Source organism: Ranitomeya variabilis, chromosome 1 (assembly GCF_051348905.1).
Source record: "Ranitomeya variabilis isolate aRanVar5 chromosome 1, aRanVar5.hap1, whole genome shotgun sequence".
NCBI classification, from domain to species: domain Eukaryota; kingdom Metazoa; phylum Chordata; class Amphibia; order Anura; family Dendrobatidae; genus Ranitomeya; species Ranitomeya variabilis.
Genome location: NC_135232.1, coordinates 1,556,754 through 1,579,994, shown reverse-complemented (window position 1 = coordinate 1,579,994; position 23,241 = coordinate 1,556,754). Strand labels below are relative to the sequence as shown.

The following is a 23,241-nucleotide window of genomic DNA, read 5'->3' as shown; positions in this document are numbered from 1 at the left end:
TATATACTGTATACTCCGCTCTCACTGTGTATATATATCTAATATATAAAGCTGAATGTGTGTGTGTGTGTATGTATGTATGTATGTCCGGGATTGGCATCTGTACCGTCGCAGCTACAGCCACAAAATTTTGCACAGTCACACGTCTGGACCCCGAGAGCGTCATAGGCTATGTTGTGAGGTGAAATTTTAACCCCGCGCTTTCCAATTCACCAAACAATTTTGCCCCTATCTACATAATGGGGAAAAAATGAAAGGAAAAGTGTTGGAGGCAAATTAACAGCTGCCAGATGTGAACAAGGGGGACTTAAAGAATGACAGCGATGGCACCAAAGAGTATATACTGTACAGTTGCTAAGGTGGGGCCCCAACATGGGATAATCACACCACCACGGGGATATGAACACACACACAAAATGCGCCACACACTACCACGTGCTCGAACACATATACCACCCTCAGTGCACATTTCACCACACATACACCAACCTCGCCACATAAAAGTAGAAACACAAAAGTCGCCGCTCAAAACTCGCCACGCGCAAAACTCTCCACATGCAAAACTCGCCACACGTGCAAAACTCGCCACACGCAAAACTTGCACACGCAGAAAAATTGCCACACGCAGAAAAATTGCCACATGCACAAAAGTTGCAACACATGCAAAAGTTGCCTCACACAAAACTTGCACATACTCAAAAGGCACCACACATAAAACTCGCCACGCGCAAAACTCGCCATGCGCAAAACTTGCTGCACACAACTTGCTACACTAACCTGTCACATGCAACTCGACACACAAAAAGTTGCTACACGCATGTCGCCACACAAAACTCATCTCACAAAAGTCCCTACATGCATGTCGCCACACGCAACTCAACACACACAACTTGACACACGAAACTCGCCCTAAAACACACACAAGTCTGGTATCCTTCAAAAATAAAAATCTGATTAATAAGCAGACAAACTACAAGAGCAACAAATGTACCATATAGGAATCCGGCAGCTGTCAGTCACATGACCAGTCTATTATGTGTATGTGTGAGCTAATATATACTGCCAGGGGGTGGGCTTACTGTTGGCTGGGGATTTATCAGGCTGCCATTTTAGCTTACAAATACTGAGGTAAAAATACTGACCAAATAACGTGTGAACGAGGGCTAATACAGGAGGAGATGACATACAGCTATATACTATATACAGGAGATGACACACAGGTATATACTATTTACAGGGGAGATGACACACAGGTATATACTATATACAGGAGGAGATGACACACAGATATATACTATATACAGGAGAGATGACACACAGGTATATACTATATAGAGGAGGAGATGACATACAGGTACATACTACATACAGGAGGAGATGACATACAGGTATATACTATATACAGGAGGAGATGACACACAGGTATATACTATATACAGGAGCAGATTACCTACAGGTATATAGTATATACAGGAGATGACACAGGTATATGCTATGTATAGGAGGAGATGACATACAGGTATATACTATATACAGGAGATGACACACAGATATATACTATATATAGGTGAGATGACACACAGGTATATACTATATACAGGAGATTACATACAGGTATATCTAATATATAAAGCTGAATGTGTGTATGTATGTATGTGTGTATGTCCGGGATTGGCATCTGTACCGTCGCAGCTACAGCCACAAAATTTTGCACAGTCACACGTCTGGACCCCGAGAGCGTCATAGGCTATGTTGTGAGGTGAAATTTTAACCCCGCGCGTTCCAATTCACCAAACAATTTTGCTCCTATCTACATAATGGGGAAAAAGTGAAGGGAAAAGTGTTGGAGGAAAATTGACAGCTGCCAGATGTGAACAATGAGGACTTAAAGAATGAGAGCGATGGCGACAAAGAGTATATACCGTACAGTTGCTAAGGTGGGGCCCCGACATGGGATACTCACCACACACGGGGATATGAACACAAACACAAAATGCGCCACACACTACCACGTGCTTGAACACATATACCACCCTCAGCACACATTTCACCACACACACACACCAACCTCGCCACATAAAAGTCGAAACACAAAAGTCACCACTCAAAACTCGCTACATGCAAAACTCGCCATATGCAAAACTAGGCTCACGCAAAACTCGCCACACGTGCAAAACTCACCTCATGGAAAACTCACCTCATGCAAAACTTGCACACACAGAAAAATTGCCACATGTACAAAAGTTGCACCACATGCAAAAGTTGCCTCACACAAAACTTGCACATACTCAAAATGCACCACACATAAAACTCGCCACGCGCAAAACTCGCCATGCACAAATCTTGCTGCACACAACTTGCTACACTAACCTGTCACATGCAACTCAACACACAAAATGTTGCTACACGCATGTCGCCACACAAAACTCATCTCACAAAAGTCGCTACATGCATGTCGCCACACGCAACTCAACACACACAACTTGACACATAAAACTCGCCCTAAAACACACACAAGTCTGGTATTGTCCTTCAAAAATAAAAATCTGATTAATAAGCAAACTACAAGAGCAACAAATGTACCATATAGGAAATACGGCAGCTGTCAGTCACATGACCTGTCTATTATGTGTATGTGTGAGCTAATATATACTGCCAGGGGGGAGGGCTTCCTGTTGGCTGGGGATTTATCAGGCTGCCAATAGCAACCAATCACAGCTCAGCTTCTATTTTGCTACAGTTAATTAACCTGAGCTCTGATTGGTTAATATAGGCAACAAAGACATTCTCAGTATAACAAAGCTAATATATGTTGTGAAATGCTTCTATTTGCTTAGTTTTTGCCTTTTAATAATTACATTTCTATCTATTTGTTTTGTGGTTTTTGTGTGCAGAATAAATTTTTGTTAACACATTCTATTTTGCTAACAGCAGTCATTAACCCGGGCGAAGCCGGGTAGTACAGCTAGTATATATATATACTGTATACTCCGCTCTCACTGTGTATATATATATATACTGTATACTCCGCTCTCACTGTATATATATATACTGTATACTCCGCTCTCACTGTATATATATATATATACTGTATACTCCGCTCTCACTGTGTATATATATATATATACTGTATACTCCGCTCTCACTGTGTATATATATATATACTGTATACTCCGCTCTCACTGTATATATATATACTGTATACTCCGCTCTCACTGTATATATATATATATACTGTATACTCCGCTCTCACTGTGTATATATATATATATATACTGTATATTCCGCTCTCACTGTGTATATATATATATATATACTGTATACTCCGCTCTCACTGTGTATATATATATATATACTGTATACTCCGCTCTCACTGTATATATATATACTGTATACTCCGCTCTCACTGTATATATATATATATACTGTATACTCCGCTCTCACTGTGTATATATATATATATACTGTATACTCCGCTCTCACTGTGTATATATATATATATATACTGTATACTCCGCTCTCACTGTATATATATATACTGTATACTCCGCTCTCACTGTATATATATATATATACTGTATACTCCGCTCTCACTGTGTATATATATATATATATACTGTATACTCCGCTCTCACTGTGTATATATATATATATACTGTATACTCCGCTCTCACTGTATATATATATATACTGTATACTCCGCTCTCACTGTATATATATATATACTGTATACTCCGCTCACTGTGTATATATATATATATACTGTATACTCCGCTCTCCCTGTGTATATATATATATATACTGTATACTCCGCTCTCACTGTATATATATATACTGTACACTCCGCTCTCACTGTGTATATATATATATACTGTATACTCCGCTCTCACTGTGTATATATATATACTGTATACTCCGCTCTCACTGTGTATATATATATATACTGTATACTCCGCTCTCACTGTATATATATATATACTGTATACTCCGCTCTCACTGTATATATATATATATATATATATACTGTATACTCCGCTCTCACTGTATATATATATATACTGTATACTCCGCTCTCACTGTGTATATATATATATATACTGTACACTCCGCTCTCACTGTGTATATATATATACTGTATACTCCGCTCTCACTGTATATATATATATACTGTATACTCCGCTCTCACTGTGTATATATATATATATATATATACTGTATACTCCGCTCTCACTGTGTATATATATATATATACTGTATACTCCGCTCTCACTGTGTATATATATATATACTGTATACTCCGCTCTCACTGTGTATATATATATATACTGTACACTCCGCTCTCCCTGTGTATATATATATATATATACTGTATACTCCGCTCTCACTGTGTATATATATATATACTGTATACTCCGCTCTCACTGTGTATATATATATACTGTATACTCCGCTCTCACTGTGTATATATATATATATACTGTATACTCCGCTCTCACTGTGTATATATATATATACTGTATACTCCGCTCTCACTGTGTATATATATATACTGTATACTCCGCTCTCACTGTATATATATATACTGTATACTCCGCTCTCACTGTGTATATATATATATATACTGTATACTCCGCTCTCACTGTGTATATATATATATATACTGTATACTCCGCTCTCACTGTGTGTATATATATATATACTGTATACTCCGCTCTCACTGTATATATATATACTGTATACTCCGCTCTCACTGTGTATATATATATATATACTGTATACTCCGCTCTCACTGTGTATATATATATATATACTGTATACTCCGCTCTCACTGTGTATATATATATATATACTGTATACTCCGCTCTCACTGTGTATATATATATATACTGTATACTCCGCTCTCACTGTATATATATATATATACTGTATACTCTCGCTGTGTCACTCACTGTGTATATATATATACTGTATACTCCGCTCTCACTGTATATATATATACTGTATACTCCGCTCTCACTGTATATATATATATACTGTATACTCCGCTCTCACTGTATATATATATATACTGTATACTCCGCTCTCACTGTGTATATATATATATACTGTATACTCCGCTCTCACTGTGTATATATATATACTGTATACTCCGCTCTCACTGTGTATATATATATACTGTATACTCCGCTCTCACTGTGTATATATATATATATACTGTATACTCCGCTCTCACTGTATATATATATATATATATATACTGTATACTCCGCTCTCACTGTATATATATATACTGTATACTCCGCTCTCACTGTGTATATATATATATATACTGTATACTCCGCTCTCACTGTGTATATATATATATACTGTATACTCCGCTCTCACTGTATATATATATATATACTGTATACTCCGCTCTCACTGTGTATATATATATATACTGTATACTCCGCTCTCACTGTGTATATATATATACTGTATACTCCGCTCTCACTGTATATATATATATATATACTGTATACTCCGCTCTCACTGTGTATATATATATATACTGTATACTCCGCTCTCACTGTATATATATATATATACTGTATACTCCGCTCTCACTGTGTATATATATATATACTGTATACTCCGCTCTCACTGTGTATATATATATATACTGTATACTCCGCTCTCACTGTATATATATATACTGTATACTCCGCTCTCACTGTATATATATATATATACTGTATACTCCGCTCTCACTGTATATATATATATACTGTATACTCTCGCTGTGTCACTCACTGTCCGTCACTTTCTTCTCTCTGGACCATCTGACTCCTCCCTCAGGGTTTCAGGAGCTTTGTTGATGTCACGATCATGTGATCTCGCATGTAGGCGGGGTTAGCTGCCGGTGCCTGTGATGAGTCGGTAAATGCCTGACTGTATGGCCTCCTTCCAGGTGTGACGTCATTCCCGGGGGCGTGTTATTTCGGGAGGGGGCGTGTTCTGAGCCCATACCCTCTAGGCTGAACAGTAGTGATGGGCAGTCCGGCTCTTTCGGCTCCTGACTCGGCTCTTGTTTGGATCCTAAATGGATATGTATTCATGCGTCTGAAGCTCCGCCCACCTTCCGCAGAAACTCCGCCCACTTCCTTTCAATTAAATTGACGCGTGGGCGGGGTTTTGCGCAGGTGGGCGGAGTTACCTCTCCCGAAGTCCGGGATTTTACGCCCAGTGAGAGCCATTCAGGGATTTTAGTGGCTCTCACTGGTGTGCCGGCTCCCATCGTTCACAGCAGGGAGCCGGCTCTTTGCGTCGGCTCGTTCAGGAACGACACATCACTACTCAACAGTAACGTCCCAACAAGTCCTTCCTTCCGCAATCCGCTCTCCCTGCAGCAGCTCCGTCCTGGTTGTGTGCAGCTCGTGTTCTCTGGTGTCAGCCAGCAGCAGATTTCCCGCCATCCCGGTGAGATTACAGGAGGGTTTGGTGGAGTTTTGGTGCTTGTGGTAAATCTGTGAGAGGAGAGTGCGGGGCGAGGGGAGGGCGCGAGGCGAGGGGAGAGTGAGAGGAGAGTGCGGGGCGAGATCAGAGCTGCTCCTGTGGGGTGAGGTCAGAGCTGCTCCTGTGGGGTGGGGTCAGAACTGCCCCTGTGGAGGCTCCTGCTCCTGTGGGGTGAGGTCAGAGCTGCTCCTGTGGAGGCTCCTGTAGGGTGGGGTGAGGTCAGAGCTGCCCCTGTGGAGGCTCCTGTGGGGTGAGGTCAGAGCTGCTCCTGTGGGGTGAGGTCAGAGCTGCTCCTGTAGGGTGAGGTCAGAGCTGCTCCTGTGGGGTGAGGTCAGAGCTGCTCCTGTGGGGTGAGGTCAGAGCTGCTCCTGTAGGGTGAGGTCAGAGCTGCTCCTGTGGGGTGAGGTCAGAGCTGCTCCTGTGGAGGCTCCTGTAGGGTGAGGTCAGAGCTGCTCCTGTGGGGTGAGGTCAGAGCTGCTCCTGTGGAGGCTTCTGCTCCTGTGGGGTGAGGTCAGAGCTGCTCCTGTAGGGTGAGGTCAGAACTGCCCCTGTGGAGGCTCCTGTAGGGTGAGGTCAGAGCTGCTCCTGTGGAGGCTCCTGTAGGGTGAGGTCAGAGCTGCTCCTGTGGAGGCTTCTGCTCCTGTGGGGTGAGGTCAGAGCTGCTCCTGTAGGGTGAGGTCAGAGCTGCTCCTGTGGGGTGAGGTCAGAGCTGCTCCTGTAGGGTGAGGTCAGAGCTGCTCCTGTGGGGTGAGGTCAGAGCTGCTCCTGTGGAGGCTCCTGTAGGGTGAGGTCAGAGCTGCTCCTGTGGGGTGAGGTCAGAGCTGCTCCTGTGGAGGCTTCTGCTCCTGTGGGGTGAGGTCAGAGCTGCTCCTGTAGGGTGAGGTCAGAGCTGCTCCTGTGGGGTGAGGTCAGAGCTGCTCCTGTGGAGGCTCCTGTAGGGTGAGGTCAGAGCTGCTCCTGTGGAGGCTCCTGTAGGGTGAGGTCAGAGCTGCTCCTGTGGAGGCTTCTGCTCCTGTGGGGTGAGGTCAGAGCTGCTCCTGTAGGGTGAGGTCAGAGCTGCTCCTGTGGAGGCTCCTGTAGGGTGAGGTCAGAGCTGCTCCTGTGGAGGCTCCTGCTCCTGTGGGGTGAGGTCAGAGCTGCTCCTGTAGGGTGAGGTCAGAGCTGCTCCTGTGGAGGCTCCTGTAGGGTGAGGTCAGAGCTGCTCCTGTGGAGGCTTCTGCTCCTGTGGGGTGAGGTCAGAGCTGCTCCTGTAGGGTGAGGTCAGAGCTGCTCCTGTGGGGTGAGGTCAGAGCTGCTCCTGTGGAGGCTCCTGTAGGGTGAGGTCAGAGCTGCTCCTGTGGGGTGAGGTCAGAGCTGCTCCTGTGGAGGCTCCTGTAGGGTGAGGTCAGAGCTGCTCCTGTGGGGTGAGGTCAGAGCTGCTCCTGTGGAGGCTTCTGCTCCTGTGGGGTGAGGTCAGAGCTGCTCCTGTAGGGTGAGGTCAGAGCTGCTCCTGTGGGGTGAGATCAGAACTGCTCCTGTGGAGGCTCCTGTGGGGTGAGGTCAGAGCTGCCCCTGTGGAGGCTCCTGTAGGGTGAGGTCAGAGCTGCTCCTGTGGGGTGAGGTCAGAGCTGCTCCTGTGGAGGCTTCTGCTCCTGTGGGGTGAGGTCAGAGCTGCTCCTGTAGGGTGAGGTCAGAGCTGCTCCTGTGGGGTGAGATCAGAACTGCTCCTGTGGAGGCTCCTGTGGGGTGAGGTCAGAGCTGCCCCTGTGGAGGCTCCTGTAGGGTGAGGTCAGAGCTGCTCCTGTGGGGTGGGGTCAGAACTGCCCCTGTGGAGGCTCCTGCTCCTGTGGGGTGAGGTCAGAGCTGCTCCTGTGGAGGCTCCTGTAGGGTGGGGTGAGGTCAGAGCTGCCCCTGTGGAGGCTCCTGTAGGGTGAGGTCAGAGCTGCTCCTGTGGAGGCTCCTGCTCCTGTGGGGTGAGGTCAGAGCTGCTCCTGTGGGGTGAGGTCAGAGCTGCTCCTGTGGAGGCTCCTGTAGGGTGAGGTCAGAGCTGCTCCTGTGGAGGCTTCTGCTCCTGTGGGGTGAGGTCAGAGCTGCTCCTGTAGGGTGAGGTCAGAGCTGCTCCTGTGGGGTGAGGTCAGAGCTGCTCCTGTGGAGGCTCCTGTAGGGTGAGGTCAGAGCTGCTCCTGTGGGGTGAGGTCAGAGCTGCTCCTGTGGAGGCTTCTGCTCCTGTGGGGTGAGGTCAGAGCTGCTCCTGTAGGGTGAGGTCAGAGCTGCTCCTGTGGGGTGAGATCAGAACTGCTCCTGTGGAGGCTCCTGTGGGGTGAGGTCAGAGCTGCCCCTGTGGAGGCTCCTGTAGGGTGAGGTCAGAGCTGCTCCTGTGGGGTGAGGTCAGAGCTGCTCCTGTGGAGGCTTCTGCTCCTGTGGGGTGAGGTCAGAGCTGCTCCTATAGGGTGAGGTCAGAGCTGCTCCTGTGGGGTGAGATCAGAACTGCTCCTGTGGAGGCTCCTGTGGGGTGAGGTCAGAGCTGCCCCTGTGGAGGCTCCTGTAGGGTGAGGTCAGAGCTGCTCCTGTGGGGTGGGGTCAGAACTGCCCCTGTGGAGGCTCCTGCTCCTGTGGGGTGAGGTCAGAGCTGCTCCTGTGGAGGCTCCTGTAGGGTGGGGTGAGGTCAGAGCTGCCCCTGTGGAGGCTCCTGTGGGGTGAGGTCAGAGCTGCTCCTGTGGAGGCTCCTGTAGGGTGAGGTCAGAGCTGCTCCTGTGGGGTGGGGTCAGAACTGCCCCTGTGGAGGCTCCTGCTCCTGTGGGGTGAGGTCAGAGCTGCTCCTGTGGAGGCTCCTGTAGGGTGGGGTGAGGTCAGAGCTGCCCCTGTGGAGGCTCCTGTGGGGTGAGGTCAGAGCTGCTCCTGTGGAGGCTCCTGTAGGGTGAGGTCAGAGCTGCTCCTGTGGAGGCTTCTGCTCCTGTGGGGTGAGGTCAGAGCTGCTCCTGTAGGGTGAGGTCAGAGCTGCTCCTGTGGGGTGAGGTCAGAGCTGCTCCTGTGGAGGCTCCTGTAGGGTGAGGTCAGAGCTGCTCCTGTGGAGGCTTCTGCTCCTGTGGGGTGAGGTCAGAGCTGCTCCTGTAGGGTGAGGTCAGAGCTGCTCCTGTGGAGGCTCCTGTAGGGTGAGGTCAGAGCTGCTCCTGTGGAGGCTTCTGCTCCTGTGGGGTGAGGTCAGAGCTGCTCCTGTAGGGTGAGGTCAGAGCTGCTCCTGTGGGGTGAGGTCAGAGCTGCTCCTGTGGAGGCTCCTGTAGGGTGAGGTCAGAGCTGCTCCTGTGGGGTGAGGTCAGAGCTGCTCCTGTGGAGGCTTCTGCTCCTGTGGGGTGAGGTCAGAGCTGCTCCTGTAGGGTGAGGTCAGAGCTGCTCCTGTGGGGTGAGATCAGAACTGCTCCTGTGGAGGCTCCTGTGGGGTGAGGTCAGAGCTGCCCCTGTGGAGGCTCCTGTAGGGTGAGGTCAGAGCTGCTCCTGTGGGGTGAGGTCAGAGCTGCTCCTGTGGAGGCTTCTGCTCCTGTGGGGTGAGGTCAGAGCTGCTCCTGTAGGGTGAGGTCAGAGCTGCTCCTGTGGGGTGAGATCAGAACTGCTCCTGTGGAGGCTCCTGTGGGGTGAGGTCAGAGCTGCCCCTGTGGAGGCTCCTGTAGGGTGAGGTCAGAGCTGCTCCTGTGGGGTGGGGTCAGAACTGCCCCTGTGGAGGCTCCTGCTCCTGTGGGGTGAGGTCAGAGCTGCTCCTGTGGAGGCTCCTGTAGGGTGGGGTGAGGTCAGAGCTGCCCCTGTGGAGGCTCCTGTGGGGTGAGGTCAGAGCTGCTCCTGTGGAGGCTCCTGTAGGGTGAGGTCAGAGCTGCTCCTGTGGAGGCTTCTGCTCCTGTGGGGTGAGGTCAGAGCTGCTCCTGTAGGGTGAGGTCAGAGCTGCTCCTGTGGGGTGAGGTCAGAGCTGCTCCTGTGGAGGCTCCTGTAGGGTGAGGTCAGAGCTGCTCCTGTGGGGTGAGGTCAGAGCTGCTCCTGTGGAGGCTCCTGTAGGGTGGGGTGAGGTCAGAACTGCTCCTGTGGAGGCTCCTGTGGGGTGAGATCAGAGCTGCTCCTGTGGAGGCTCCTGTGGGGTGAGGTCAGAACTGCTCCTGTGGAGGCTCCTGTAGGGTGGGGTGAGGTCAGAACTGCTCCTGTGGAGACTCCTGCTCCTGTGGGGTGAGGTCAGAGCTGCTCCTGTGGAGGCTCCTGTAGGGTGAGGTCAGAGCTGCTCCTGTGGGGTGAGGTCAGAGCTGCCCCTGTGGAGGCTCCTGCTCCTGTGGGGTGAGGTCAGAGCTGCCCCTGTGGAGGCTCCTGCTCCTGTGGGGTGAGGTCAGAGCTGCTCCTGTGGAGGCTCCTGCTCCTGTGGGGTCAGAGCTGCTCCTGTAGGGTGGGGTCAGAACTGCCCCTGTGAAGGCTCCTGCTCCTGTGGGGTCAGAGCTGCTCCTGTGCGGTGAGGTCAGAGCTGCTCCTGTAGGGTGGGGTCAGAACTGCCCCTGTGGAGGCTCCTGCTCCTGTGGGGTGAGGTCAGAGCTGCTCCTGTGGGGTGAGGTCAGAGCTGCTCCTGTGGAGGCTCCTGCTCCTGTGGGGTGAGGTCAGAGCTGCTCCTGTGGAGGCTCCTGCTCCTGTGGGGTGAGGTCAGAGCTGCTCCTGTGGAGGCCCCTGTGGGGTGAGGTCAGAACTGCCCCTGTGGAGGCTCCTGTAGGGTGGGGTGAGGTCAGAACTGCTCCTGTGGAGGCTCCTGTGGGGTGAGATCAGAGCTGCTCCTGTGGAGGCTCCTGTGGGGTGAGGTCAGAACTGCTCCTGTGGAGGCTCCTGCTCCTGTGGGGTGAGGTCAGAGCTGCTCCTGTGGAGGCTCCTGTAGGGTGAGGTCAGAGCTGCTCCTGTGGGGTGAGGTCAGAACTGCTCCTGTGGAGGCTCCTGCTCCTGTGGGGTGAGGTCAGAGCTGCTCCTGTGGAGGCTCCTGCTCCTGTGGGGTCAGAGCTGCTCCTGTAGGGTGGGGTCAGAACTGCCCCTGTGAAGGCTCCTGCTCCTGTGGGGTCAGAGCTGCTCCTGTGCGGTGAGGTCAGAGCTGCTCCTGTAGGGTGGGGTCAGAACTGCCCCTGTGGAGGCTCCTGCTCCTGTGGGGTGAGGTCAGAGCTGCTCCTGTGGAGGCTCCTGTAGGGTGAGGTCAGAGCTGCTCCTGTGGGGTGAGGTCAGAACTGCTCCTGTGGAGGCTCCTGCTCCTGTGGGGTGAGGTCAGAGCTGCTCCTGTGGAGGCTCCTGCTCCTGTGGGGTCAGAGCTGCTCCTGTAGGGTGGGGTCAGAACTGCCCCTGTGAAGGCTCCTGCTCCTGTGGGGTCAGAGCTGCTCCTGTGCGGTGAGGTCAGAGCTGCTCCTGTAGGGTGGGGTCAGAACTGCCCCTGTGGAGGCTCCTGCTCCTGTGGGGTGAGGTCAGAGCTGCTCCTGTGGAGGCTCCTGTAGGGTGAGGTCAGAGCTGCTCCTGTGGGGTGAGGTCAGAGCTGCTCCTGTGGGGTGACGTCAGAGCTGCTCCTGTGGGGTGAGGTCAGAGCTGCTCCTGTGGAGGCTCCTGCTCCTGTGGGGTGAGGTCAGAGCTGCTCCTGTGGAGGCTCCTGCTCCTGTGGGGTGAGGTCAGAGCTGCTCTTGTGGAGGCTCCTGCTCCTGTGGGGTGAGGTCAGAGCTGCTCCTGTGCAGGCTCCTGTGGGGTGAGGTCAGAGCTGCTCCTGTGGAGGCTCCTGCTCCTGTGGAGGCTCCTGCTCCTGTGGGGTGAGGTCAGAGCTGCTCCTGTGGAGGCTCCTGCTCCTGTGGGGTGAGGTCAGAGCTGCTCCTGTGGAGGCTCCTGTAGGGTGGGGTCAGAACTGCCCCTGTGGAGGCTCCTGCTCCTGTGGGGTGAGGTCAGAGCTGCTCCTGTGGAGGCTCCTGCTCCTGTGGGGTGAGGTTAGAGCTGCTCCTGTGGAGGCTCCTGCTCCTGTGGGGTGAGGTCAGAGCTGCTCCTGTGGGGTGAGGTCAGAGCTGCTCCTGTGGGGTGAGGTCAGAGCTGCTCCTGTGGGGTGAGGTCAGAGCTGCTCCTGTGGGGTGAGGTCAGAGCTGCTCCTGTGGGGGCTCCTGCTCCTGTGGGGTGAGGTCAGAGCTGCTCCTGTGGAGGCTCCTGTAGGGTGGGGTCAGAACTGCCCCTGTGGAGGCTCCTGCTCCTGTGGGGTGAGGTCAGAGCTGCTCCTGTGGAGGCTCCTGCTCCTGTGGGGTGAGGTTAGAGCTGCTCCTGTGGAGGCTCCTGCTCCTGTGGGGTGAGGTCAGAGCTGCTCCTGTGGGGTGAGGTCAGAGCTGCTCCTGTGGGGTGAGGTCAGAGCTGCTCCTGTGGGGTGAGGTCAGAGCTGCTCCTGTGGGGTGAGGTCAGAGCTGCTCCTGTGGGGTGAGGTCAGAGCTGCTCCTGTGGGGTGAGGTCAGAGCTGCTCCTGTGGGGTGAGGTCAGAGCTGCTCCTGTGGGGTGAGGTCAGAGCTGCTCCTGTGGGGTGAGGTCAGAGCTGCTCCTGTGGGGTGAGGTCAGAGCTGCTCCTGTGGGGTGAGGTCAGAGCTGCTCCTGTGGGGTGAGGTCAGAGCTGCTCCTGTGGGGTGAGGTCAGAGCTGCTCCTGTGGGGTGAGGTCAGAGCTGCTCCTGTGGAGGCTCCTGCTCCTGTGGGGTGAGGTCAGAGCTGCTCCTGTGGGGTGAGGTCAGAGCTGCTCCTGTGGGGTGAGGTCAGAGCTGCTCCTGTGGGGTGACGTCAGAGCTGCTCCTGTGGAGGCTCCTGCTCCTGTGGGGTGACGTCAGAGCTGCTCCTGTGGAGGCTCCTGCTCCTGTGGGGTGAGGTCAGAGCTGCTCCTGTGGGGTGAGGTCAGAGCTGCTCCTGTGGGGTGAGGTCAGAGCTGCTCCTGTGGGGTGAGGTCAGAGCTGCTCCTTTGGGGTGAGGTCAGAGCTGCTCCTGTGGGGTGAGGTCAGAGCTGCTCCTGTGGGGTGAGGTCAGAGCTGCTCCTGTGGGGTGAGGTCAGAGCTGCTCCTGTGGGGTGAGGTCAGAGCTGCTCCTGTGGGGTGAGGTCAGAGCTGCTCCTGTGGGGTGAGGTCAGAGCTGCTCCTGTGGGGTGAGGTCAGAGCTGCTCCTGTGGGGTGAGGTCAGAGCTGCTCCTGTGGGGTGAGGTCAGAGCTGCTCCTGTGGAGGCTCCTGCTCCTGTGGGGTGACGTCAGAGCTGCTCCTGTGGAGGCTCCTGCTCCTGTGGGGTGAGGTCAGAGCTGCTCCTTTGGGGTGAGGTCAGAGCTGCTCCTGTGGGGTGAGGTCAGAGCTGCTCCTGTGGGGTGAGGTCAGAGCTGCTCCTTTGGGGTGAGGTCAGAGCTGCTCCTGTGGGGTGAGGTCAGAGCTGCTCCTGTGGGGTGAGGTCAGAGCTGCTCCTGTGGGGTGAGGTCAGAGCTGCTCCTGTGGGGTGAGGTCAGAGCTGCTCCTGTGGGGTGGGGTGAGGTCAGAGCTGCTCCTGTGGGGTGAGGTCAGAGCTGCTCCTGTGGGGTGAGGTCAGAGCTGCTCCTGTGGGGTGAGGTCAGAGCTGCTCCTGTGGGAGTGTGTAGGCCTAAGTCTGACCCTACTGCTGACTAGATCTCTCGTGTGAGATTTGCTGTGAATGCGGGTCCCTGGTCACTCTCTATCACTTCTGGGACCCCATGGCTGCATATCTCGTCTCTGAGAGTAGCTTCTTTGCAGTAGTCTTTGCTGACTGGTTTCTCACTGGGAAAGCTGTGATAGAAATATATATATCATGTAGATCTCACTTGCATGTATATCCCTTTAAATAATGTCTTAGCTTAAAAGCAAATATATTCAGCTATTTTATGATCAATTGCTCAACTTAATCACATGAGTTAGGCAAAACGGACCTCGGGACTTTCTGGTATGTCTAGATCGCCAGAGAACAGGGAAGTTAAAGCAGATGGTTCGAAACTAATGTCCCAGAATGTTGCTGACTAGCAGGATAAAGGTGGCAGATGTTTCCGAAAGTGCAAAATCAGTTTGTTGCTAGGTAGACCATAGTTCGAAGATGCCATGTACTCAGTTAAATGCATTATGTACTCAGTCAGCCAATGAAATAATAGCTAAATTGTATGTTAATTTACTAACCACTCCCATTTTTACGCTTTTATAAGATCATGTATCAATCAATAAATCAGAGATCTGGATGGAATGTTATACTGTCACTTTGTGTCAGAGTTCATTCTTTCTTGAGCGCTTAATAGATCTGATCTGATAATAATTGGGAACGGGCACAGCATACACACGGGGTTAAATTCACCCCGAGCCAAAATTGCTATAACAAAGCTTCTGGCCATCCTGAGAACACGTCCACGACCACAAGGGCATATTCGAATCCTCCACTTGGCGGCATCTGGATGTGGTCTATCTGGATCCTCTGGAAGGGGGTACAGTGGTCTGGCAAGTTGATGTGTGGGAACTTTCTTCATTCTTCCAGGGTTGCATTTGCCACAGGTCAGACAGCTGTTTATGAACTTGGCTGTTAGGGTGGAGATTTCTGGAGCGAACCAGTAAGCACCAATCGGATCATTCATCTGTGTCTCTGATCTGTGTGTGGGCCCATGTGCCCACTGGACCACCATAGGGTACATGCTTCGGGGTAAACAGGGTTTGTAGTCCATTGAGTATACCCTTCCTTCTTCATGTGCTGCTCTCTTCTGCATCCAGCATTCCTTCTTGTCCTTTGGGGCTTGCTCTTGCAACTTTTTTGAGCAGATCCCAGGATGTCATCTTGTCAGGTTTCCTGTCTTCAGCCGTCCTGTAGTAGCCGTCCGGCTCTACGACCTCTTCCACTTGTCCATATTGTCTTCCCTTGACTGCTTCTTTGGCTGCCATATCCGCCATGTTGTTGCCTTGTGCCCCTACTGTGTTCAGTTTTCCATGCGCTTTGACTTTTAGTATTGTCACCACTTTTGGAAGTTGAAGTGCGTTTAGCAGGTCCTTAATGGCTCCATGATGCTTCACGGTTGTTCTACTTGCTGTGATGAAGTCCCTTGCAGCCCAGATGGGTCCGAAGTCGTGTGCTATGCCATGCGAGTACCCCAAATCGGTATACATTTTCTCAGTCTTGTCTTCTGCCATCTGGTAGGCCTTCATCAGCGCTATCAGTTCTGCTTCCTGGGCTGACAGACTGGGCGGCAGACTTCTGGACCACAGGATCTCTTTATTGCTGGTCACTGCACCTCCCGTGTGGAATCTTCCTTCATCATCTGCAAATCTGGAGCCATCCACATAGAGGATCAACTCTGTGTTGGTCAGTGGCTCTTCTGCCACCTTGGGTAGTCCTGCTGTTTCCTGTTGCATGATGCTGAAGCAATCATGGTCATCCGTCTGGAGCAAATTCAGATCCCTGCAGAAGGTATCATGCAGATTCTGATCAGACATTTTATCTGAAGGTCCATATCTGTATCCCCCCTTGGGAGTGGGAGTAGAGTGGACGGGTTGAGGACTGTGCATCTGGAGATGGTGACATTGTCGGGCAGGAGTAGAGAGCACTGGAGGCGAAGATACCTGGCGGTGGAGAGATGTTTTGGCTAGGTTTGGTTGAGGATTGCTGAGATGTCATGCAGAGCCAGGATTTCCAATGGTTTTTCCACTGATGTCAGTAGTCCTGTCCAGGAGGGCGTGTGCTGCAACTGCTGCTCTCATGCGGGAGGAAGAGGCTCCCCTTGCAACTGGATCCAGGCAAGCTGAAAAGTAGTCCGAAAGTCTCTGCTTTCCCCCCTGAAGCTGCGTCAGGACTCCAGTAGCAAGGCCTTCTCTTCTCATCAAGTAGAGACGGAATGGCTTCTCGTAGTCAGATAGGCCTAGTGCTGGCGCTGAGACTACAGAGCCTTTTAACTTCTTGAACGAACTGAAGGCCACATCTGTCTGGAGGAACGGGGTCACACTGACGTATTCACACAGAGGCTGCATTAGGACGGAAGCATCAGGGATCCAGGCTCTGCAATATGAAACTAGACCAAGGAAGGCCTGTAGCACCTTCGGAGTTGTCGGAGGGACCATCTTCTCCACTGTGGTCTTCCGGTCATCTGTCAGGTGTTTCGCCTGGTGAGCAATACAGTGTCTCTGGAACGTAACTTGCTTCAGACACCACTGGACTTTGTTCTTTGAGATCTTGCAGTGCTGCTCCGCCAGGTAGAGTAGGAGATACAAGGAATGGGCTTTACACGTGTCAAAGTCAATTGCACAAAGGAGTAGATTGTCCATGTATTGTAGCAGGGTTACTTCTGCTTGTTCTGTGACTCAGTTGGTGAGAACTGTGGACATTGCTTTGGTGAACTGTGAAGGGCTGTTCTGGGCCCACTGTGGCATCACTGTCCATGTGTGGTGTCCCCCCGGTGCATTAACCCTGCTGTTCTGTTCGGTCAAAAATGACCGTTTTTGAACTTTGATATTTTTTTAAAAATTCATTATGCGGTTCTGAAACTTATGGTAACTTCTATTTTCCTAATTAGAGGGGTTCTTTCTAAGGGTACCTTTTTTTTTTGTTTAGTTTTTGTGCCACATTTTTTTTTACACTTGTACTGTTCCCGGTGAAAAATGACCGAATAGCATTTTATGCTATTTCAGCCATTTTTTGAGTAAAACAAATGAGTTATAATTTATTTTGAGACTAGTTATTGCATCTAGTATTGTTTATGAAGTAAACATTTGCTTTAGGTGCAGATTTACACATGCTTTCAGTACAAACCATACGCATTGGCTTTCAGTACAGTTCTGTGCAATTTTTTTTCTCTGTATGTTATTTACCCTGCTTTTCCTCTAAAAATAAATAAATTCAGTTGTCAAGATTGCATATTGTAAAAGAAAGGATTGTACCAACTTGGGCAGATATTGCAAAAATGGAAAATGACAATGCTGGGAACGGTAAGAAAAAACAAGCCTGAGCTTCCACAAGGTATTCTCAGCAAAAGAGGTGTACATAGTTCCATGTTTTATTTCACTCAAGACACAACAGTGGTTTCTTATGTTCCGAAAAAAAAAATAAACAAGAGATACTTATGAGCACAATGATGATGCAATAAGCAATCGTGAAGATAGAAAGCCGGACATGATAATGGACTAGGCAGACATGTGTATCATTGTTGTCCTGAATGTAAACAATAGAATAATGTGAAGATTTTCTGAAAAAAACCAGATTTTTTTAATTTTTTTTTTTTTTTTTTACTATTTTTTTTTCAAAATGTTTGCACGCAGTTAAATTTTATACTATAGTTAATTTTAGTTATAGTTATAGTTAGTTATAGTTGTTATAGTAGTAGTAGTAGTAGTAGTTGTTTTAGTAAGTTAGTTAAGCTCACATTTGTAATTTCTGTGTAGAATTCAATAAGCCCTTGTAACCTTTATAAACACAAAATAAATTAAAAAGTTGTGTGTTTTACGTATTTATTTTTTTATAATGACCAACCATGTTCACATACAGTATAATAGTGCAACAGGTATTCAAAAAATTATTTTTAAGTAGCTAAAACAGCATTTTAATAGGTCAGGTCAAAAATGACCAGAGCAGTACAAGTGTATAGTGGAAACGAACAGAACAGCAGGGTTAAGGCGAACAGGAACTGGTCTTCCAGATAAAGGGGAACACTGGAGAAAACCTTAGCCAGGTCGGTCACTGTGAACACTTTTGCTGTGGCAGGCACATTTGAGAGCAGAGTGTGCGGATTCGGCATAATTGCAGTTTCAAACACTGTGGCGTCATTCACAGCTCTCAGGTTATATACCATTCTGAACTTGGCTGGCTCTCCTTTTACAGTCTTTTTCTTGACGGGGAAAAGCGGGGTATTGCAAGGCGATGTGCGAGGAACAATGATTCCTATTTCCAGGTAGACCTTCAGTTGGTCAGAGGCAGCTTGACTCTAGGCCTGGCCTGGGCCTTACGAGGGTACGGGGTACATGGCTTGAGTGACACCCGTACTGGGGCAACTTGAGGTTTTCTCACGTGCTGGGGTCCCTTAGACCATAGACTTTCTGGTACTACGTCCAGTACCTCCTTGAGTAGGCCTCATCGGTTGCTTAATGTTCTTGTAGGGCCGCCAGCATGACTCTTCTTGGGTCAGGGATGAAGAAAGTGTCACTGTCCCATCTTCCTGGAACACTGTGGTTGCCTTCAGCTTCTGCAGTAGGTTCGCTCTCAGCAGGTTGAGTGGCAGGTCCTTTACACCACAAACTGGGACAGGATAGAGTGTCCTGGCTGAGTGCACACGCTCAGTGGCTTTGTAAGCTGAGAATGTCTGACTTGACCATCAATGCCCATGCGAGACACAGAGGATTCTGATAGGCAGGTGGGATTAGTGAGTTCCACAGGTGTCATCACACTTCTGGCTGCACCACGTTGGATCTGACAACGCCATCCATTTTAAGGGTAATTTGAGGTATTGGTCCTGCAGATGAAGTTTTACATGTCAGGAGCGTAGTGTCTTGCGGACCTGGCTTGCTTGCCTCTGTCCTGTGGACGGGGTACTTCACTGCTTTCTGCACTTCCTCCTTGACCTGTTTCTCTGGACCAACTCTTGAGTTGCATGGGTCCAGTCTCTTCGGGGGCGTGGGTGCTTGGCACTGGTTCTGTAAATGGCCAAACTCGCCACAGATGTAACACTTGACACTTCTTCTGTCTTCGTAGGGTGGTTGCGCTTCCAGGTCAGTGGTCACCATGAGAGGGGCTGTCTTCTGCACCCCTGGTTGTGACTCAATCCCTTTGGCTACTGTGGACAACAGCATGATGGGTACTGCAGCGGCAGCGGGGTCCGGCCTGCTGATTGAAGCCGCGGTGGTAAGACGGGGCCTGCAGGTGCATTCGTGACGAGGCCCGGGGGTTCCATGAGACCGGCGGCTGCATCCAACCCAAGGTCTTGGGGCATTACAGGGGCTGCGGCTGCATCTGCCATCACTTCTTCCCCCTGCTCCGACATAGCTTCTCCCCTTTGCTAACCTTATTGAGGTCGGTGTCTCCTCTCTGGAATCTGCAGCGGTTCTTCCGGTGTTTCGATCGGCACTTTGCAGCGTCTTCACCTCTGGCTCCCCTTCTGGTGTTCTCAGCAGCACGGCACCCTTTTCCTTCTTTGTGCTCTTTTGTGGTGCTATAATGGTGGCAATTTTGGTGACAATTGGCAATAAACAGTCTCCTAGGCGCACATAAAACATTTTTTCTGGGTCAGTCCACTGCTATTGACCTGTTCCTAGGCCTAGCCACTATCAGTGGTTTCCTGATTGGCTGTCTCAGTCCATGCCCAAAGGCCTGTGTATCTGGTCATGAATGGTGAAGCCCAAGTCTTGGAATACTTGCATTACTCTGCCATGAAACTTCTTTACAGACTCTGTCTTGTCTTGACTCATGTCATGGCTTGTCCTGCCAATCTGCCTTTGGCCCACTCTCTGAGCTGTTCAATTAGCTGTGGCCCTGACTCCCAAGCGTGTACATCTAATTCTGCTGGAAGTTTGAATTGTTCCTTCATGATTGGCCAGAGTGCATCACCTGCTTCTATTTCCATTCATGGCCCAGAGATCATTCCATGTGGCTGCATATTTTCACTGGTTCTGCTACATTTTTCGGTAAAATGGCATGGGATGCATCCCTGGGTCTGCAAGATTGTCACCTGACTTGAAGTCCAGTGCACATAGTGTAATGGTGGTACCTCTATCTGCCCCTGCATTCTTGGTGCCTGTGGGTTTCTTTCCTAGTACTGGACAGCATGTATGATGTTCCCTCTTCATCTTCATCAGAGGAATAGTTGTGATAGCTTGTAATGGGGTCGTACACTAACTGATATTGGACTTAGAAGTTGCCTTTCTTTTTCTTAAGTGAGGATGTCTTCCCCCTTGCTGAAGCTATGATGGATTAGGCTTATAGTTCCATGTTGGTGTGAATGTAGGCAGCTCTGACCGGTGCTGAAGCTGTACATTATCAATACATGGTGATATCAGTCCTCCCCCCTCTGCACCCAGGGCTGAGCTGAGGATTTTCACTTTCTTTCCCCGATATTACAACTGGCAATGGCTGGTTTGTGCCAGGGGCATAGAGGGAAACCTTGTGCTGTAAGAACCACATTGTTTGAATTGGGCGTTGGCCCAGCCGGCAACAAGGAGGAAAAAAGAGGAAGAAGAAGAGGGAGGGGTTGATGAGTGAGACAAAGGAAGAGAGAGAGAGAGAGAGATAGAAAGGTGTGGTAAAGAGAAACGGGGAGAATCAGGGTGTGCAGAAGGAGGTGGAGAGAGGAGGAGGGATTGGTGTGGCGAAGGAAAAGAAGGAGGAAATGGGTGTGGTGGGGGAGTGGAGATGGAGGAGAGAGAGAGGGTGAGGAGAAGAGGGAGGAGAAGAGGTGTGGAGAAAAGAGAGAGAGGAGAATAGAGGAGTAGAGAGAGAGAGAGAGAAGTGTGGAGAAAGAGGAGAGCGGGAGAGAAGAATGAGGAGAAAAAAGAGAGACAGAGGAAAAAAGGAGGATAGAGGAGAACAACAAGAATAATAGAGAGGAGCAATTATGCCTTCTCCCTGTAGGGAGAGACGGGGCGTGCCACATACTGTGCAAAAATAACTACCTATACCATGGATTCTGCTAAAAGCAGACTGCGCAGATCCAATATTTCCCGTCTTATACATACAAAAATCACTTCCTGGTTTGCTCACATAACTTTCTGTACCACCTAAACGATGTAAGCTCTGCTGCCACTTCATACCATGTATTGGCATTCAGCAATCTAACATCAGCTAACTTCCCTTATTTTCCTTTCTACGTCATGCCACTCCGCAGCTTGAAGTCTGCCGTTCTAATGAATTTCACGTACTTTATACCTTCCAAAAATCTTCACATACTTAACACCTTTACCTTTTAACACCTGTCCTGCCACTATCTGGGGACTGTTTGCTCATCAGGAAATAAAAGACTCTCCTGTTGCTTGGCCACTTTATTCCCCATGGCAAGAATAAAAAATGAAAAACACACAAAAATGAAAAAAAGAAAACAGTACCAAAAAAAAAAAGAACCAAAATAATCAAAAACTCAAAATTTTGATACAAAAGGAAGGAAAAAAAACTTTTTCCCAAAAAAAAGTAAAAAGGTAAAGAGATTGAAGATTGAGGAAAACTTAATTAACCCCTTAAGCCCCGAGGGTGGTTTGCACGTTAATGACCAGGCCAATTTTTACAATTCTGACCATTGTCCCTTTATGAGGCTATAACTCGAACGGTTCAACGGATCTTGGTGATTCTGACAGTGTTTTCTCGTGACATATTGTACTTCATGTTAGTGGTAAAATTTCTTCGATATAACCTGCGTTTATTTGTGAAAAAAACGGAAATTTGGCGAAAATTTTGAAAATTTCGCAATTTTCCAAATTTGAATTTTTATGCCCTTAAATCACACATATGTCACGCAAAATACTTAATAAGTAACATTTCCCACATGTCTACTTTACATCAGCACAATTTTGGAACCAAAATTTTTTTTTGTTGGGGAGTTATAAGGGTTAAAAGTTGACCAGAAATTTCTCATTTTTACAACACCATTTTTTTTTTTAGGGACCACATCTCATTTGAAGTCATTTTGAGGGGTCTATATGATAGAAAATACCCAAGTGTGACACCATTCTAAAAACTGCACCCCTCAAGGTGCTCAAAACCATATTCAAGAAGTTTATTAACCCTTCAGGTGTTTCACAGGAATGTTTAAATAAAAATGAACATTGAATTTTTTTTCATACAAAATTTATTTCAGCTCCAATTTGTTTTATTTTACCAAGGGTAACAGGAGAAAATGGACCCCAAAAGTTGTTGTACAATTTGTCCTGAGTACACTGATACCCCCATATGTGGGGGTAAACCACTGTTTGGGCGCATGGCAGAGCTTGGAAGGGAAGGAGCGCCATTTGACTTTTCAATGCAAAATTGACTGGAATTGAGATGGGACGTCATGTTGTGTTTGGAGAGCCCCTGATGTGCCTAAATATTGAAACCCCCCCACAAGTGACACCATTTTGGAAAGTAGACCCCCAAAGGAACTTATCTAGATGTGTTTTGAGAGCTTTGAACCCCCAGGTGTTTCACTACAGATTATAACGCAGAGCTGTGAAAATAAAAATTCTTTTTTTTTTTCACAAAAATGATTTTTTAGCCCCCAGTTTTGTATTTTCACAAGGGTAACAGGATAAAATAGACCCCACAAGTTGTTGTCCAATTTGTCCTGAGTACGCTGATACCCCCTATGTGGGGGGGAACCACTGTTTGGGCAGATGACAGAACTCGGAAGGGAAGGCGCGCCATTTGGAATGCAGACTTAAATGGATTGGTCTGCAGGCGTCCCGTTGCATTTGCAGAGCCCCTGATGTACCCAAACAGTACAAACCCCCCACAAGTGACCCCATATTGGAAACTAGACCTCCCAAGGAACTTATCTAGATGTGTTGTGAGAACTTTGAACCCCCAAGTGTTTCACTACAGTTTACAACGCAGAGCCGTGAAAATAAAACATATTTTTTTTCCCACAAAAATGATTTTTAGCCCCCCAAATTTTTATTTTCCCAAGGATAACAAGAGAACTTGGACCCCAGAAGTTGTTGTTCAATTTGTCCCGAGTACGCTGATGCCCCATATGTTGGGGTAAACCCCTGTTTGGGCACACGGGAGAGCTCGGAAGGGAAGGAGCACTGTTTTACTTTTTCAACGCAGAATTGGCTGGAATTGAGATTGGACGCCATGT

At 49.2% G+C, this 23,241-nt stretch overlaps 1 protein-coding gene across 1 annotated transcript in view; it reads left to right on the top strand.

Annotated features, from left to right (window-relative positions):
* The first annotated feature begins 6,330 nt into the window (after nt 1-6,330).
* The window catches only part of LOC143801457 (uncharacterized), a 418,090-nt gene continuing 401,179 nt past the window's right edge, over nt 6,331-23,241 (top strand). The window contains exon 1 of the mRNA XM_077281250.1: nt 6,331-6,459. The gene's annotated coding sequence lies outside the window, so the exon portion shown is untranslated. The remainder of the gene's footprint in view (nt 6,460-23,241) is intronic.